Source organism: Crocodylus porosus, unplaced genomic scaffold, assembly GCF_001723895.1.
Source record: "Crocodylus porosus isolate Cpor-Errol unplaced genomic scaffold, CroPor_comp1, whole genome shotgun sequence".
NCBI lineage: Eukaryota > Metazoa > Chordata > Crocodylia > Crocodylidae > Crocodylus > Crocodylus porosus.
Window position 1 is genome coordinate 5878561 of NW_017728951.1, and position 20452 is coordinate 5899012.

A 20452-nucleotide genomic window follows, 5' to 3' on the forward strand; every position below is an offset into this window, starting at 1 on the left:
GTCATTTCTTATTATACATCAAAGATTAAATTCATCCGGGTATGGAAGGCAGCTTGTTACTTGTTACTGCATAAGTCTTCCAGTAGGACTACAGGGGACAGGTAAGGCAGACCTCATGATGAAAAGGGAGCACTGGTTCCATGACTAAATGTTTTCTGGGTCCTGAAACCCATATAGAAGAATTTCAGGGGCTTTTTATTTTGAGACTTTAATATATGTATTTAATGCAAGCTACAGGGCTTGGGGCAGGCAGGGGACTACACAGTGAGGCAATAGTGCTTCCCTTGCAAAACCAAATTGATTTGGCTCTTTAAACTAAGGGTTCTATTTCAGTCTAGCACCAAAACAACTGAAGGAGAGATTTATATATATATAGAGAGAGATTTATCAGGTTTCCTCAGAGATTTTCATGCATCTGAATGATCATACATTACCCAGCTGCCTAGTTTGACATACCAAATAAACTGGTACGTATTAAGATCTAATTTAACAGTAACTTCTTTTAATAATAAGAATGTGAAAACTTTGTAAAACCAGAGCTTCCCTTTAGCTGTTCTTTACAAGATGAGAAATACTTCCTTTTTAATCTTTTAAGTACCATTTAATCTTAGACTGTAGATGCAAAAAACCACTATGAATTACCATGAACTTGTTGTTTTAGCTTTCATTCCTATAAAAATAAACAGTGGTCAACCTTCCTTCATTGTCACAGTTTTGTAATTAAACAGGTTAGACAGAGAATCACAAAGGAGATCTTCAATATTAAAATAGCATAATTTAATATACTCTTAGGAGAACTTTACTAATAAAATTTATTTTCTTTCTCAAGCAGTGGGCTACATCAATACCTTGAACACAGCAGCAGCAGCAGCATTCATCTAACAGACAGAACAATCATATAAACTGTGCATATTTAAAAGTAACTTTAAATATCTCTATTTTACTGCTGCAGAGACAATAAACCCCTACCTATTTTCTATGAAATTCTAGGTCTTAATCTTAGATAATTTTATAGAAATGATTATTCATTCATACAAACAGTCCCATTTACTTCAGAAGGGGAAATCCAATGCTTAAAGGTATACATATATTTGCCTTTATAGTTTAAGGGCTTTAAGGATTCTCTCTCAGATATAGCAAATAAGTCCTCCAAATTGTGAATAGCTGAGCAATTAAAATTTTAAATGGTACTTAAATTATAGTTTTACAATAAGTTCACAATTTTTACTTTCTGAAATTCCTTCAGTTTATAAATTCCTGACATTATACTAAAATATTGTTTCATGTAATTTATATTTTTCTTTTATAAGACAAAAATTATATAGCCCTAAGCACCCTTACACATACCTATGTACACACATTAATGTAAGACTTTTTAGGTGTGTCTTGAATATATATATATATATATATATATATATATTAAAGACAGGCTTTTATAAATATGTGTGTATTCATGTGTTCATGTGCATGCATGTAAGGGTGTTCAGGGCTATACATGCTTACATACACTTAACTAAATTAAACAAATAACTGCCTTTTCCCTTTTACCTCTTTTCCATTCAGGGTTGATCTGATGGAGAACAAACACAACAGCAGTACGGGATCCATTCTTTCTGATAGATGAATGCAGCTCCCTGTTAAACTGTTTGTTCAAATTATCTTAATCTAGTGCTGCTAAGCAACTTTATAGAAGAAGCTGTCTTCCCATCCCCTCTCTGATAAATGGAAACCTTGACTTTGAATACTGTACTCATGGTTTTACCATGTGATATACGGTCACCCAGCAACTTTAATGGGATCTTCTGAGAAAGGTTCTCTCCGTGTAATCTTATTAAGACTTTCCTCCTGTGACTGGAATAGGAAACAGTCAACCCAATCAGTGACTGTAGATGAACCAGCACAAATCAAAATCCCCTCTAAGTTCAAGAGGAAAGTGTCAGGAGAACCTTCTGCCCTCCAAATTGCTTATGACCTCCACACTGTAAATTATAAGGAGAAAGCTGCCTGTAATACTGATAAATACATTATTCAATATGAGGCTGCTAGCCTGTATACCCCATTAACAATTTCTCTGTGGAAAAGTAAGTGATATAAAACGTTGTTTTTTGACTCTAGCTAAATTATGCTCCCTTTGAACAGAGGAGCAAAACAAAAGCAGTTACTGGTTGCAAACTATTCCTATAAGGATCTCAGACATCTGTCACTCACTATTTCATCTCAACTCTGTAGAGTTAACAGGCTTCTCCAGTGAAATGTGTACTGAAGGTGGATGCGACTGATCCTACCTCAAATATTAATGCCACTTTTTTGCAGAAGCAGCTAATGTTTAGGTGCCCAACATGAGACTTCTTAAATAGACCTGATTTTTAGAAAGTGCTAAGCACCCGTTTTCTGAAACATACACCCTTGTAGAGCGTCTCATAGTAGGCACTTAAAACCAAAACGCTGTCGAAAATGCTGGCATAAACGTATATTTTAATACAGTACAAACCTACTTTCAGGAGTGTAACAAGGGACCATCTCACGGTTTGGATCTTACATCGGCCTGCCCACCTGTCCACATAGGGCAGTCCACCCAGCCTTGTCTGCCATGACTTATTGTTAGGTTAATTGGTGTAACATTAAGGGGGCTGCCCATTTTCCTGCACCAATGCCAGGGGGCGCTATCCACAGCTCTGTACCTGCCATACACCATGGCCCATGCCTCACAGATGGCATCCATGCTATTACTGTACCCCGGCTTAAAGTCAGGCCAAACCCAGTCCATTGTTAGGCCATTTACATAGTGCTCTGTTCTGGGCCTCATGCATACTGCCCGCCTCTCACTGGGGCCTCTATCACTCTGCCTGCTCTCATTGGGCCTCTGGGACTCTAGCCCTTTTTACTGGGCCACATTCACCCTGCCCTGCTCCTTTGAGTGGCTTCCATAGGCCATCAGGCTTATCCCTTCACTCCTTGGCTGGTGCTGGTGCAGCCTTCTGGGCCTCTCCCGTGACCCTCATCTGCATAGTGACTAGGCAATTCACCAAACAGTGGGCTGACTCTGCCCCGAGCCCCTACCCAGGCCTCTCTACATATAAACCCTCCTCTGGGGGTTGGCCAATGTGCTGCTCTTCAGGCCACCCTTTCAGCCCTACTCAGTGCCCCCAACTTACAGGCCTTCAGGCCACCACTGTGTACCCTACTCTGTGCAGGCCACCTTTTCTGTCATGCCCTATCCCTAGAGCTACACTACTGCCCCGTCCCTGGGGCTTACAGAATCTTACACCCTTGTGGGGCTCAGGTGGCTGTAGCCATGCCTGGCTCCCGTGCCTGTCCTTATGTCCAGGTAACCAGGATATGGGGGTTGGGGTTTTAAGATGCTCCTTTTTGCTTTTCACTGGGGAGGTAGCTGGCCTGGCACTTCTAGGGGACCATCCTGCCACAAACAGTCCCACCAGGCCACCGTCCCTAGCAGAGTGCAGTTTCCAGGCATACCCAGGACCAGGAGCCTCCTGCCATCCCCAATAACTCCTGCCCTGAATTCCAAGATGTTCTCTGAGCAGCAGTTCAGCTGGGTATTGTTACTCCTTTGACTGCTTGCAGCAAACTGGTGCCTCGGCCCTGTGAGCCTGAAGCTAAAATGGCTGGCTACTTGGGGCTGGGCCACAGCTGCCAGCTGCCTGCTCCCAGTTTTAAAGTGGAAGGCACCTGTCACAATAGGATTATAGGAAAGTAGACTGGAAGGGACTTCAGTAGGTCATCTGGTCTAGCCCCCTACTCAAGGCAGGATCACCCCTGACTAAACCATCTCAGTCAAGTGTCTGTCTAACCTGCTCTTTAAAACTTCCAAGGATGGAGATTCCACAACTTTTCTGAGTAGTCTGTTTCAATGAGTGACCACCCTCATAGTAAGACGGTTCCTCCTCATCTCCAGCCTAAGCTTCCTTGATTCAGCTTGAAGCCATTGTTCCTGGTTCTCTCCCCTACAGCCACAGAGAAAAGCCTCTCCCCATTCCCTCTACAAATCACCCTTTAGATTTTTGAAGGCTGTTATCAAATTCCCTTATCCAGAATAAATACTTTAGCTCTTTCAGCCTTTCCCCATAAGTCTTGTCTCCCAGACCCCTAACATTTTCATTGCTTTGCACTGAAATGTTTCCAGTATGTTCACATACTTCTTGAAGTGTGGGGCTCAAAGCTGGACTTAGTACTCCACAGCTAGGGACAGACATTACACATAAACCAGTTTAAGCAATCAGAAACTGGCTGAAACTTGTAACAGAACAGATGTTCAGTACACATAAGCCAGTTTGAAAATGACTGAAACCAGTTTGAGATTAACCTGGCTGAATGTAGTATCAGACTTAACTGATTTCGCTTAAACCAGTTTATGCAATGTCCGTCACAAACCCCTGGCTGGTTTAAGATAAACTAGACTCCCCCAGCATCCTAGCATGCTCTCTGGGCTGGGCAGGGCTCTCTGCTCCACAGCAGGGATGGCTCCTCCCCTCTGCTCCCTGGCCAGAACTCTGGCAGAGACTTGCAGGTATAGAGCATCTGCCCGGCTTCTCCCTGCTAAATAGGGATTAGTCCCCTCTCCCATCTGCCCTGTGCAGACACCTCAGCATTAGTTAGCAGAACACATGCTGGCTGTGGTCTGTGCTATGGGAGACAAGAGGCAGGCAGGCTTTTTGGAGCTAATCAACAGGTAGCTTAATGTGCTTCCTTGAAAGAGCTCTTTAAGAAGCGCTCCATTAGTTACTGGAGAGAGGCTTTGTTTTCTTAGTGGGTTAGGAGTTATAAACATTCCCTGCTGTGCTGCCTGGGGAGGGGGGTGGATAATCAGAGTGTCCTGCCAGGGCGTGGCTATGCCCCCCTCAGCTCAGGTCTGTGGAAGCAACAAAGGGAGGGCTGCTCTAGTGCCCCCTGGCTTCTAGCCTGAGCCACTGCATTTCTAGGATGTCTGTCCAGTCACAAAACTGATTTAGCTTAGCCAGGCTAACCAGTGCTGAACAGAGTAGAAGAATCGCTTCTCTTGATTTGCAAGTGACACTTCTGTTAATACAACCCAGTATGCTGTTGACTTTTTCTTCAGCAACACAAGTGCACTTTTCTGCAACACTGCAGCCAAGCCAATAATTCCACCATCTATATTAGTTCACACAAATTAACTTCCTCATTATTCCATCCAAAGTGCATAAAAAATTAAGATACTAAAAAAATACCAGACCCAGGACAGACCTCTGGGCATCCCCCTTGATACCTCCCCTCCCAACTAGACATTGAACCACTCATGCCTACTCATTGAGCACAATGATCCAACAAGTTATGTATCTACATTTCATCTAGCCTATATTTCCTTAGCTGGTTAATGAGAATGTCATGTGAGACAGTATTAAAAGCCTTGCTGAAGTCAAGCTATGTCACATCTTCTGCTCTCCATCTATCCACAGACCCTGTCACCTTATCATAGAATGAAATTTGGCTAGTCAGACATTACTTGTTTTTAGTGAATCCATGCTGACTGATTACCTTGATCTCCTTTAGGTGCTACACAATATATTCCCTGAGGACCTATTCCATGATTTTTCCAGGTACCACGTTCAGGCTGACTGGTCTGTCGTTCCCTGAATCCTCCTTCTTCCCCTTCTTCGACATGGGTATTATCCCTTTTTCCAGTCACCCATTCCCTCACCTAATCTCCACAAGGCTCTGAATTTACCTCAGCAAATTCTTTCAGTACCCCTAGTGTTAATGGCAGATGTGTAAATCAGATAATTAATCTAATTAACACAACCACACAGTAAATGAAAGGGATGGAGGCTTGCACTCACCAGGTCCCAAACCTGCAGCCTTGCTCTAATGTGGCAATAAATAATACAACACAAAATAGGAGGGGTAATGATATACATACATTTAACAACACTAACAATAATGTTATATATATATCAAATATACTCAACAGCACTATACCAACAAAGCAGACCAGCAATGATATCAACAAAACAATCCAACAATGAGCGAGTTAGAAAGCAATCCTGCCCTCTATCTCTCTCTCTCCCCACAGCACTCACATGCTGTTCACTCAAGCTACCAGCTCACTGACAGCCCCACGCTCTCACTTCACAAAGATACTGGTCCCCAGATCCTCACCTTGAACACCCGATACCCACTCTGGCCCACTCAGCTCACAGACATGATTGGTCCCCTGGACCCTCACCCAACCTGTTTCCACACTCCAGACTTGCATGACTCTCTGTTAATACCTCACTGTCAAGATCCACGCCGCTCCAATTGCATAGGGATCAGGGAAGAGACTGACCTTTCAGGTCTTCACTCATTCACGCATCTTCACCTGTCAGCCCCACGCATACAGAGGGCACAGAACAAGGAGCCCAGATCAGAGCACCCTGATTTGGCTCCTTTTTACCCACAAAGGTGACTAGCACCTGCCAATTGCCCAGCCAACCAATCATCCTGTCATGCATACACCACCCGAGTTTTTTTTTCACCCAACACACTAATATGCACATGACACCTAACTTTCACTTAAACGTAACAGTTTTAATTTACCTCAGAGGTTTTCTAGCCTCAACTGAGGCCTCACCATGCCTACTCATACCTCAAAAGTAGGTCAGCCCCTCTCAGAGGTGAGTAGTTCAGCAACTCCAGATCCTTCCAGCTTCCAGGTATTTTGAGCATGTTCAAACTATTGAAAAGGGCAGGGGACACGATGCCTTGTAGCCCAAACACTAGTGTGCAACCAGCTCTGCCTACTTGAAAGCATCTAGCTTCCTTAAGTAAACCTTATCCTGTTTTTCTACTACTTTAGACTTTTTGTCTCCTTCCTTATGTGTACTTGTCATCTGGTAGCTGGTGCTACTTGTGAAGACTGAAGTAAAAAAGGCATTAAATACTTCAGCTTTCCCTGAATCACCCATAACTAGAATGCCTTCTGCATTCTGGAAGGAACCTAGGATTTCTTCCTCATATTGTTGACATACCTGTAGAATCCCATTTTATTGCCTTCTCATGTCCCTTGCCACTTGCATCTAAAATCGTACCTCGGCTTTCTTAATTTTCTCTCTGCATGCCTGTGCAACACTCTTATATTCATTCTTAATACTATGACCAAGTTTCCACTTCTTACACAATACCTTTTGGAGTTTAAATTCATGGAAGATATTGCTGCTTAGCTAGGCTGGTCTCCTGTTACGCTTCCTCCACTGCATCAGGATAGCTTGTTTCTCCACCCTTAAAAGATCATTTTTAGAGAGCCAGCTCTCCTAGACTCCTTTTCCCTTTGGATTTGCCTCTCAGGGGATCTAGATTAGCAGTTCCATGATTCTGTTGAAGTGTGCTTTTCTGAAGTTTTATTCTGCTGTTCTCCTTCCTTCCTCTCCTTAGAGATCTTGAATTCTATCATTTTTTGATCATTGTCACCCAAGTTACATTCCAACTTCACATTTGCAACCAATTCCTCCCTGTAGCACGTCAAGATGAGCATCTAACCTAGATGGCCTCTCTGCCAACTGTATCAAAAAGTTATCCCAGACACTTGAAGAATCTGCTGAACTGTTTGTGCACTGCTGTGTTTCCCTCCCAGGAGATGTCCCAATAATAAAAAAGTCCTCCATGAGAACCAGGTTCTGTAATTTGAAAGCTTCTGCCAGTGTTTAAAGAGGCCTTATTCATTTCCTCCTCCTGGTTTGCTGGCATGTGGCAGATGCCTACCTCTCACCTTTGCTCATAGGCTTTCAACAGGCCTGCCTTCTGCTTCACACTGCACCTCAGAACATGTGGTTTGCCTTTATATATAGGGCAACACTTCCTCCTTTTTTCCTTTGCCTATCTTTCCAGAATATGCTATACCCATTCACAACCTCACTCCAGTGACATGCTGCGCCGGGTCCTGATACCACGGACCGGCTGGGCAGCAGAAGCAGCTCCAGGGCCGGCAGGACCCGGCTGGGCTTGGTGCATGGTCCCCCCACTGCTGCTGTGAAAGGTCAGTTACCGGCCCTGGCTCCAGAGTGGAGCTGGCACCCTGGGCAGGGGGGCTGGGGCCCTGTGGGGGATTGGGGCTGTGGCCTTGGGGGGACCATGGGCCCTCCTGAGCAGCTCCCCCACAAGGTCCCCCACACCCACAGTCCCCCCAGCAATTGCCCCACACCTACCCACACACCAACCCAAATCCCTCCACACACACCCACCTGCCTTCCTCCACACCCCTTTGCATCCGCTTCCTGCAGACACCACATCCCCCTATCATACACCCATCATGTGTGTAGAAAACCAAAATCACACATCAACACATATAGGTATTTAGAATTTATTTATTCATGATGATAGAGACACTGATAGGCTTCCACATTGCTTTAACATTGTATATATACCAATAAAGCATTACCCAACTCCTCACCATCTCTCTGTGTCTCTCTCTTTCTATAGGGTGTGTGTATGTGTGTGCATGTGGGTAGAGCGGTCTTTTGTTTTAATTGCGGAAGAACATGGATTTTGGGGTATTTTTAAAAATGGATTTGGTATGCTGCTACAGCAGTCCAGCTGGCACAAGGGATAGTGTCCCCAGGTACCAATTGGCTGGGCCCCAGAAGCTCCTGAGAGTGAGTAGCCCTGAGCTGCTTGCCAGGGCAGATATTGTATGGATGGCCAGGACAGGGCAGCTTTTTATACTGCTGGGGACAGCACAGGTGCTGGCCCCAGGCTCTAGCTCCCCCTGGCTACAGATCCAGGAGGAGCCAGGCAGGGTCATTTTGCCCCAAGTGGCACAATTTGCTCCACAACAAAGTGCATGTCTGAGCACATGCACTGAGGCACAAAGCCCTGGCTCAAATTTGCACCACTTCTATTTGAGCTACTGCAAGCGCACATGCTTGCATGTGTGGACTTGCCCTATGGGATGGTGTTTCTATTGAAATAAACAAACTGTACACTAACAACTTCAAAGCAGCTGTTTGAATTAACAATGTGACATGGGGGTGACAAAATTCAGACCCATTTAAGTTTCATAAACGTTGAAACATACTTGTGGTTTGGTTAGGTCAAAGCTTACAGTTAGACTCTCTGGCCACACATAAATGAAGTTAAATTTTAAGAGCTGGAGTAATAGGCAGGCCCACATCTGAATAAAGGGTAGTTTTAATGCAAATAAAACTAAACTACTAGTATAAATCTTCTGGAATCGTGGAACATTTGTGTGCTTTTGTATCGCAGGATATATTCAGAGTAATGACTAGCAAGAGAGAAAATCATCTCTTGAAGTGGAAAATTCAAGAAAACAGTCTAAAATAGATTGCTCGAGTTAATAGCATTTTTCAGTGTTTGAGGCTTGATTAGACAAAAAGCAGGAGCTGAATTCTTGGCAGAAATCATTGTGGCAGCTGTGAAACTGACAATGGAAAGTGAGTCCTGATATTATGGCACTAACAGATAGTAAGTCTGCCTCTCTTCTCCAGAAACAAAATGGTTCTACATGCTGATTCTTTGTTAATGTAGCTACAATATACAGACTGTAACAATAGTTTAAGGATTTGCTTTAGCAAATTGTGCCTTTCTGCCATCTATGTAGTGTTAGCCTAATTTCAGAAATGCCTGTACTTCCAAACACAAAGAAATGCCTGTACATCCAAACCTTAACTTCCCTGTGTAGCATCTATATTGTCATTGAAAACCATCAAGGTAGAAGGATGTCTCATTGGTTATGTCTCATTGGTTAGGGTACCAGACTTGTAGTTGGTACTTCTAGATTCAACTTCCCGCTCTTCCTGTGTGACTTTGACTTTGCAGAAGAGTAAACAGGGCAGCTTTGCACATGGGGCAGTGCTGGCTGCTGCACTACCAGTGGTAGGGGTGCAGTCAGCCACTAGCTGTGGCAGCAGCTATTTTTGTGTCCCCGCCCTACCCCCTCTCAAAGGTATCACCCAGGGCTGCTGTCTCAGTCACCCCCCATTCAGTTATGCTACTGTGATTTTGGCAAGTCACCTAAGTCTTTGTGTACATCAGTTCTCCATCTGTAAAAGGGGGGTCCCTCCTCTACTTTAAGTGGATGTAACAGAAAGAATTAGAGAATGTTAAATGGTGAAGCTACTGTGGCGATGAGATTCCTAAAATAGATGTTGCTATGTATGGTTTTCTCTAAGCAGCACGAGTTCTCGGAGGTAATGCCTTTGTTGTTTGTCCCTGAAAACATATCTATTTCTTTTTCTTAGTGTATTTTCAGACAGTAACTGCAGTTTCTGTCATGCTACAATCTGCATAGTTTGTGTTTATGGCCTCTTTTAACATGGTGTGTTTATGTGCTTATGCACTTTTTGAACAATTTAAGTCACTTATGTAACATTGAGTAAGAATTATCTATACAGGCACCTACAAAACTTCATTGTCATAGTACCTGAGCAAATCCCAAGACTTAAAAAAGCAAAAAAGCTTTCATATCCTCTCTCTTCCTTGCCTATATGCACTGCCCAGACATCAATATCTTAGTGTGGTAGCTATCATAATCCTTCCACCCCTGGGCACTTGCTTTGCTACAGTAAAGTACAGGTCAGGCCTTTTGTCACTGTACAGTGTCTTCTCATGGTTTTCATGAATATCAGTAGTCCACTGTACTCATACAACATACATCCCAAAACAATGCAAGGGAGTTTCTAGAAACATGGGGAAAAAATTAAGAAGTACACTAATGCAATGGTTTCACTAAGAAACCCACAATAACAACAAAAATCAGTTACAGAAATGCAGTTAAGCTGTGAGAATATATAGGTGCCATAATTAAACAATTTTAGTCTTGTATGTTTGCCAGACTATTAATATAAATCTCATTTATTTGGTAAACTATTCCTGGGCTTGTAAATATGTTACATTGATATATACAAAGGCAATTTCCACAAGGAAAACGCAAGACATTCTTTAGTGATATTTAAGGAATTTTCTAGCCCATGAAATCTTTGTTTTCTGAAGTCAAACGAACAGTGATTGTGTGCGTCCCAGTTCTTTGAATAAAAAACTCCTATGCCTTGATAGTTCAATAAAAATAAAAAATGCAAATACCTTTTGTGTTCAGAGTCAAATGTGGTTTATTGGATAGATCTCCTCTAATGTTCATAGGCAGTCCTGAAAAAGATTTCAAATGCATCATACACAAAATCATTCAATTTTCTCATTTGTATTGACAGAAGCTGAAAACATGGTCTCAGAACTGCAGACAGTTTCAGCATAATGCTGTAATTCTAGCCCCTCTGGAAAATGGTAAGTTCCATTTTTGTAAAGATTTAACAGTTATTAAAATATTTTTCTCCATTTTTCCCTGAATAACAAATATTAAATATAATTTGTTTCATGTTAAAATATTAGCAAGGTAAGGTTTAGGAAAAATTCTCCACTAAGACAGAAGCACAATTATCATAAAAAAAAATATGGTTATACAGTTGCTTTTAATGCAAAAGTAAAAGGAATCTTTCTCCACAAATAAAATGTACTTTAACCCATCAGGCAGATACTTAAGATGAGACAATTGTAGCTGTGCTCTTCTTTATCAGGCTATCACTTTTCACTCTAAAGTCGAAACCTAAGGTCATCAGTGAAATAAACGTAACATAATAAAAATGATCAAAAGAGAATGAAGATTTCGGAATGCTTATATACATATAAATATATTTATACACACACACTGTATGTATGTATGTATACATACACACACACATGTATAAATATATACATACATATATATATAAAACAATTACAGAGAATAAAGATTTGGGTATGCTTATACACACACACACGTATACACATATTTATAGATAATGTATATATAAAAGCATACCCAAATCTTCATTCTCTGTAATACATATATTACAGAGGATTACCATTTTATTCTATCCACTTCTCGGCAGCAAAAGAGCTACCGGTATTTGACCTGAAACAAAAATCTGTTATAGGATATAAAGATTTATCTTCACCAAAACCTGCATGCCAGACCAATAGGCCATTAGGTCACAAAACAATGTGTACTCTCTTCATGTATTAATAAGGAAGATAGTGGCTCAGTTTTTTAAATGGCTTATGTTAGCATTGAGTCTATTTGGTGAAGTCCCACTAGTGCAGTACTGCTACTATGGCCTAGTACCCATGAAACCAGACACTGGTGAAGATTTCTTTCATCTTCCTTTCTAGCTTTCTTATCAGCTAAGATAAACAGTGATAAGATTAAAGAGCTGGGCTAAAAAATAATGAAGTATTAGAAATTGTCATGGTATCAAGGAACATGAAAACAAGAAAACTAGATTTAATTATCACTGAAGTCAGGAATACCTGGATAGGAAGCTGACAGACGTTAAAATAGCATATAAATAAATAGCTACAGTTTTCAGCACATCCTTTTTTAAAGAAATGAAATAGTATGGAAGCTACCATATCCTACTTAATAGGCATTCTATTGGCAGGCTTTCAGTAGATAAAGGGTTACAGAAGAAGCAAAGAGCAACAGGCATTGCATTATGAGAGTCCCACTTCCTGTCTTAGAACAGTATTGAATTGATAAGCATACTGTTCTGTGACCCAGAAGAAACCATCAGTCATGTTAGCATTCACTACCCTACTTCAAGTGCCAACAGCACCTATTCAGGGAAAATAAGTGCTGCAGCTAGAAGTAACCAATTAGAAGTAGTACCGAAGGAAGAAGAAAGATGAGGCCAACTAAGTTCACACCATCCTTTACAAAAGTCACCATAAAATACTGAAATGTGGAGGTAAAAGTGGGAATTGGGAGATGGCAACAGACCCATTTTATGGAAGTTTTTATGTGCAATCATATATTAGCCTCTATATAACATTGCCAATGAGGGAACTGTAACATTGCTGCAAATTCATTCCTATGTCTATGTACATACATGGAATTTTAGTTCTTATTCTTTTAGAGAACAAGTCAGGCATTAACAGATAATGAAAATCCTAGATAGCTAAGCTTAAAGGTCTCATTCTCCCCAAGGAAAACATACCAAAAAGCCCACCAAAAACCTTTAAACAAATGTTGTATTATCATCTGACCCCAAACAGGAATGCAATTACAATGAAGACAGCAATGTTTTGCTGATATCATGATCTAAAATAGTTCCCTTTCAGCATTTTTCCTCAGCATATCAATTTAAGAAGCAATTATCATCAATGCAATTATCTGACAGTTGGCTTTAAAATGTGTGTCACTACGATAAGCCAATAGCTTTTTAAAATGACAACAAGCTAATGAAATATAAACATATTGAAAATATGTTTTGAACAATGCAAATAGTTTGTATTCAATACAAAAGCAACATTTGAGCATTAATGCTTACATTTAAAAAAGGCTAACTAATTTGCTAACATGGAAACGTGGTGGCAATACAGTCTTGAGTTACTGATTTCATCACAAGTTCAATAATCTTCAATACTGGAAATGTCCAAGACAGTTATATTTGCAAATAATATTCTTGGCTAATGCTGAAGCAGTAATTGAAGTAAAACATACTAGAATACTTACCTGAAGAAAGAAGCAGCTATAGGCTTAGAAAAGAAAAAAAGGTTGGGTGGGGGAGGAGAGAAATACATTTTCAAATGATGAGCACTCTGAAAGTAACAGAGTTAGGAAGTCCTCTAACACAAGCTGCTACATCAGATTATTTGTATTGCTGTAGTGCCAAAAAGCCTCACGCTGAAAGAAGGGCTCTAACATAACCAATCTCTTCATTCGTGTAACAGAATTATGTACTCTAAAAGTTATTCCTATATTCAATTAATTAATGGAAGGTACTGGTCTACCTTAGGCCTTGTTATTATACCTAGGATTTTCAATTAGTAATTAAAATTAATGTTAGCTTGACTTTAGAACAGTCACATGCTCAGGTGAGCCGGGGCCTGGAGGACTGAAAGGTAAGAATGCCTTTCTCCCCTTCCAGGTGACCTCCTGGTTCCCCCCATCCCTCCCTGCCCCCAGGAGTTTCCCCTGTTGCTCTCTGGACTGAGCCCACCCCAGAGTGGCAGCTGCAGCAGCTGGGCAGGCAAGTTCCCCTTCCCTGTCTGCTCCCCTGGGACAGCACCAACAGCCACAAGCAAGCCAGGAGACACTGGAGGCAGGGGTGAGTGAGGATCTGGGGTGCTGGTAGGTAGGGGACAGCAGATCTGATCCAGGTGGGCAGCAGGCCAATCTGGGCTGGCAGGGGATGGGGGTGGGGGGCGGCAGTCTGATCCAGGGTAGCAGGGTGGAGGGTTGCGTGGGCAGGTAACTTGTTACATTATATTACAGTGGCCACACATTAGTGTAGTATGAGCTGGGTAACACAGCACAGATCACATATAAACCTGCTCTGGAGTGGCTTAACTTTACGATGCCTAAAGGGCACTTAAAACTACTTTCATGAATTAATGTGTGGACAATCCCAGAGTTACAAGCTCCCCAAATTGCCTAAAATTAACATGCAACAAAGTCCTTATTCTCTGCAACCTCACTCAGTGCTACATCAAGGGCTCTGAAAATCACTTTTTGAACAAGAAATGATCTGTTACATTCTAGTTGATGTTTCAGACAGCTGAGGTCAGAAAGTAGGGTAAGAAAAAGTAGTACAAGGGTAGAATAAATCTAGAAAGCAATTAAGCTTTTTGGCAGTTTATAGCAAGTACTTCTTACTCCAAAATATCAGAAAGCAATTCATCCATCCCTAATTGGTTGATATAAGGGTGAAGAAACAGCCTACAGAATATTGTTTTACTCAATCAAAAATATACAACTGACATATTCTACTGTAACACCCATGCACACTCTGGGTTGTGCATTGTGAGTTTTATTTGTGTTGATGTGGGGCAAGAATCTTGGTCTGGCCCTGTGCTCAGCCCTTCACTGGAGAGGCCAGCAAAAGCTATGGGATGGGAAATCCTCAGCTACAAGGAGAGAAAGTCTGTCTCAGAGTTTGAAACTCCTACTTCCTCCCTCTTTCCCCATTTTTTTCTTAAGTGGGTTAATGCCATGAGGGTATTAATCCCTGGAGCAAACTGCCCAGGAATGGGTCCTGGCAGTTACTGGCCCCTGTGTTTGGGAATTGTAGCATCTCAGCCCAGTGCTATAGTTGAGACTGGATGTCCAGGCTGCAGCCGTAGGCCTGGACCCTTTTTGTTGTTTCACAGCTATTGCATTTCAGCCTAGTTGTACAGCTGAACCTCAGCCATGTGTTTCACTGGCAGATTTGGGCCAGGGTACAGCCTGGCATGAACAGAGTGAGGGTGAGACCTGACACTATTTGTCGTCTGTCCAGGCCTCAGTGCAGTATAGGTCTGCAGTCCGAGTCCCAGTAAGATAGGTCTGACCTTTCTTCTGAGCAATTTTGCAGTCTTCTGCAGTTTGGGGTGTAGTGTGCTGATGAAAACCGCAGTTAACCCCTCAAAGCCACCATGTCGAAGTTGAGGTCGACACTCCACCATTTCTCCGAAAGCAGCAAAGCCCATTGCAGCACAGAAGGACCCATGCTCTCAAACAGTTCTCCGTGGTGCACTGCATCCAAGGAGCAGCTCAAAGTACTCTCTGGTGGGCTCCTCTCCAGCCCACTGCTGAAGGTATAGGGGTGCAGGCCCCCACAAGCCAAGGTATAGGGGTGCAGGCCCCCAGGACTACCTCTTAGGGAGCCCTGAGTCCCAGACTGCCTGGGTATGAGTGAAGCCTCTCCAAAGAGGGTGCCACCTATACACTTTGCTTTATAATAATAGTGTTTTAAAATGATATATAATGCTTTCTTTTGCTTTGTGTTATTCTTTCTAATAAATTTGGATGCTTGTGTTTATACTGTTTGTGAGGAGGTGGTTTTTGTTTATGCAGGACACCCTGGTAATTCATTTAGTGTTTCCCAGGTGTTCTGGGTGGGGGCTGGAGCCAAGGTAAAATACATTTAGTATCTCAAAATTGAACCCAGCCCTTATTGCTGCCAACTGGTGCCCGGCAGAAGGTTACACTCCAATAATTGTGCATCATGAAAAACTGTACTCAATAACCTACTGAATCCAATGAACCTAATTAATTTTTCCCTAATGTACTGCATGGCACTGTGCCTGCCTATGCATCTGCCCTCATTTCCCACTAGGCTCTTAACTTCTGCCACCTCCCTAAACCTTTCAGATACTGACCTCTAGTTTGCAAGCGTAAATGCCAGCAGAAATAACTAATGGTATAATTTTGCACCTACAATTATCTGGACTCAGAAATTAGGCACAATTAGTTTATTTTGCCACATATGTGACCTAACTATCAAGGTAGACAATAGTTTTCAGGTGAAGATTTGAAAATTGTAACATATACTTTTCTCAAAAGCAGTTTCTTTATTCATGAAAATGGTTTGAGTCATCAATAATTTCCAGTTTTGCAAACTATTTTGTTTCTTTCCAATGTACTTTGTAACAAAGAAATATTACTTAAAATATTATCCAATTTTCAACAATCCCAATCACAACTTCAATAAAACATCAATAAAATTCTGCAATAAATCTGCAAAAATTAAATGAGTGAAACACTTCAACATTAAACCATCAGTTGTTTATCCAAAACAGGTTTTCATTTTTTCAGCCAGCTTCCTCCAAATTGTATATGCAAATACCGTCAGATGGCAAACTACTAAGTTTATTGATGAAAAATGTTAGGAGCCTGACTAGTCCTAAGGAGTGATAATGCTTTCTGAAATCATTATAGGCAATGCTACTCAATAAGGTTTGATCAGGACACACCCCATAAAACAACTACGTAGGAAGTAGCTTGAAGCAAATAAGCATGCAGGCATTGCAAAATGTGTTTTTAGGTCTATGACGTCGCTAGCAATAATTCTGCTTAAAAATGTATGCAAAATAAACCAAATGAACTACAATAGAATATTCAGGGCAGATGTTATTCTACTTATTAGGCACATAAGTGAACTTAGGCACCTAAGTGCAATTCTGTTCCACCCTGCTCAAGTCCCTGAAGAACAGTTAATGCATAAAGTGAGTGGGTCCTCCTACTTTCTGCTTTGGGGGATTCAAATCCCAAGGGTCAGATGAGGATGCATTACAAAAGTAGACATATTAATCTTCAGGATTTTCAGGACTCTAAATGCACAGGGGTGTACAGATGACAGGAAACCATCCTGTTTTTCTGTTCCAAAGGTGCCTCTTCGCACAGACCAGTCAGATTTCAAAGAACAGGATTCTGTGCAGTGCTTCTCATAAGAGCAGCATAGAACTAATACCTTGGGGGCATGCCTTTAAACAACACTGGCACAATTTCAACCTCAGGTTCTTCCAGGTGATGGAGAGACCTGATTGAAACTTAGAGAGCCTTGGAGAACCTGTCTGATTTGCAATGGCATTCTTGGGCTTGCTGATGGATCACAGGACTGCTAAAAATCTGCACTCCTGTGCTGTCCCTCCCAACTCACACCACCTGAATCTAGCCGTGTCTCCTTGAAACCTCCCTATAAAAGTGCAAATTCTTGGAAGGATGTCCTCAGGTAGCAGTATTACAACTGTATCATCCAATTCCTGGACTGGGGACTCTTTCCCCAGCTGAAAGGGCTTTTTAGGGCCCTTAATATTGCCTAAGCCAGCATACCATAATTGTAGTAACCATGTAAAACTGGCTTGGCAACCACAAAAGAACTCTACCATTAGTCTTACCCATGCCAGCCTCAAGCCTAAGAAAAAGAGAATGGAAATTAAAGAGAGGAAATTGGTGTTATTATCACTAATCAAGTTGAAGAAACAGATTTAAAGCTTTTAAAGATAGACACTGAACTGGGTAGTGCATGCTGAAATCATCAGGGATATTTCTGCTGTTGAAACTACTGGGGTGAAACTGGGGTGGCACCACATGGGCCAACTGATCACAACACTGAAACAAAATCTCAAACAAAAGATCAATGAAGTCAGATTAACTTTTGAAGTTTGAAAAGGAAACCATGACCATTTGAAGCTGAAATGTGAAATTGCTTTGGTAGTCTGGTACCATGGGCAAGCTAATAAGACCTGGATATTAGAAAACACTTTCTACCTGGCCAAGTGGAAAGCCAAAAACAAGATGTCATTATATAGTCATATACAGGAACTCTATAGAAAAGAGAACAATGAACAGGGAACAAGAAAAACTGCTCAAAGGGCAATGTGGTAACATTGAGACAAGTTCTTGGGAAAGTTCTAGTCAAAAGAGGCATTCAAATTGTAAGTATGACTAAGAAGCAGCACAGGCCTAAACTGTACCATACAATAGGTGTTGGTGCTTTGAGGAGGAAAAAAATATCCTGAAAAGGTGGATGAAATATTGTTCAGGCTTCTATAAGGATGATGGATCTAAAGAGAAGATGGTACTCAAAAAAATCCTTTAAACTGGAGCCCCACCTGTGCAGGATAACGAGCGATGATGCTTTGTTGGAAAAAAATTTAAGAGAATGTCAAGAAGTTGAATTAAAAACCAGAGCCCAGGAGAGGATGGCATATCAGAAGAGCTGGTTATAGCAGGAAATGGTAATCTAAACAGGCAATTTTACCCATTAGGCCATAACTTCTGGCAGAACAAAAAAATCCCTTAAGTGCAAGGAAGTTGATCTTGGGGAGAACATCCAAAAAAGGTAGCCTGTGGAAGGGGATGAATTACACAATAATCTCTCTGATCATCTACTCAGCAAAGGACCCACCACATTTCTCATCAAAAGATTCAAAATCCAAATATTAGGCACTGACCTGAGGAGAAATGTCTGGTTTCCACAAAGACAGAGGATATATGCAGCAAATCATGTGTTTGAAGTCGATCCTGTCCCTGAAACAGAAAAACACCAATTTATAAAAGATGCAACTTGGCATAGCATGATGGACTTGGAGCTAGTCAGTGATTATACAGTGTGGGAAAGAAATTGCTAACCCCACAGAGAAAAAAAAAAAAAATCAAGAGTTGGTAAGATTGCCCATGCCAGTCAATGGCAGGTTTAGTGGCTGGTTTCAGATGTTGGTAGGCAGCAGATATAAGTATGCAGTATTTCCTTGTGTACATCAACAGACTGATGGACAGAGCTGTAATGGTCAAAGGTCTTGGGGTAATTATACACAGGAAGGAGTTGAAAGTTCACTAACAACATCAATCTACTAGATGCATTGAACAAGGGACTGGAGGGCCAGCTTGGGACTCCTCCCAGGACTGCCAAAAATGTGTATTGCAGGTCAGTGTGGCAAAACAGGAGAAAGGAAAAGAATCATGTAGATATTAAAGTACAGAGCAAAAAGTGGACAATGTGGAAGGCTTTTTCTGCCCAAGAAGCTTCAAGTAGGACAATAATTAATCTAAGAAGGTTGTGAGTAAGGTAAAGGTGCATGTGACCCTCGGAAAATTCAGACAAGCAAGTCTCCACAGACAGAAAAATTAGACAGTTTAAGATGAACACTTCCCTGCTCCTGCTCTATGTAGAGGACACAGACTTCAAGAGGGCCAACATATAAAGACTACTGGGCATTTAAATGGAACATAATGAAGAGTTGTTTTTAAGACCACATCACAGATATGAGACCATAAAAACAAAGACCGGTACAAAAGAAACAAGCATCAACATGTCAACTAAGAGTAGGTTCCAGCAGCTTGGATATATCTGCCAAATAAAGCATGACCATGTTTTCCAGCCAGATAAAAGGACCAGGGGCAGTTTGTGCAGGAAGCAGCTAGACAACAAAGTAGCGGGGTTCTGAAGTCATGGCACGTTGAAGCACAAGACTTAACACAATAAAGAATTTGCTGGAGGAAGGATCTCTTTTACTAACTTTGCTGCCAGAAGCAATCTTTACAATAAATGAGTCTAAATCTATGCTTAATCCCAAAGAATTTAGTGATATCTGTCTCACCAGCCCTTCTTAAACCTGCATGATTTTCTACACAGAATATATTATCAAGTCATGCCTATTATCTTCTATGGATATTCAAAGATCAACAGAGATTTTCCTATAAGGACATCTGTAGCTGCCTTGCCCCTGCTCCATACTGCAAAGGTCAACCTTTCCCTAACACAACAAAAAAGATCTGAAAGAAACTATTAGAGAGTTTCCTGGCTCTTTTACAGGTGCTTCCTGTTTAGAGAATACTTCTTCTAATCAGGAAGATTACTTTATTACATGAAGGTGAAATTTCCCCCCTGTGTAGATAGCCTAGGAAAAGCCCTATGCCTCACTGAAGTCCCAATTAAAGGCTGAAGCTGGAATTAAACCTTGCATGGGCTCTTGGTTAGACCCCAGCACAGACAGACAGAGAAATCCAAACAGACTTCTCTATTAATTCTTTTAAAGAAAAAAAATATTCATTTAAAAAGAATATATAATTAATATACATTACAATTAGACAGAATAGATGGTATTATTTTGGGAACAGATTGGGACTCCTCTCAGGACTGCCAAAAATTTGTATTGCAGTTCAGTGTGGCAAGACATGAGAAAG

General features: G+C 41.4%; 1 protein-coding gene across 2 annotated transcripts in view; it reads right to left on the minus strand.

Annotated features, from left to right (window-relative positions):
• PTPRE (protein tyrosine phosphatase, receptor type E) overlaps window positions 1–18793 on the minus strand; it is a 182163-nt gene extending 163370 nt beyond the window's left edge. For both annotated transcript variants that reach the window (XM_019556286.1, XM_019556285.1), the window contains exons 1-2: window positions 18721–18793; window positions 11053–11115 (exon numbers count right to left, since the gene is read on the minus strand). The gene's annotated coding sequence lies outside the window, so the exon portion shown is untranslated. The remainder of the gene's footprint in view (window positions 1–11052; window positions 11116–18720) is intronic.
• Window positions 18794–20452: the final 1659 nt, after the last annotated feature.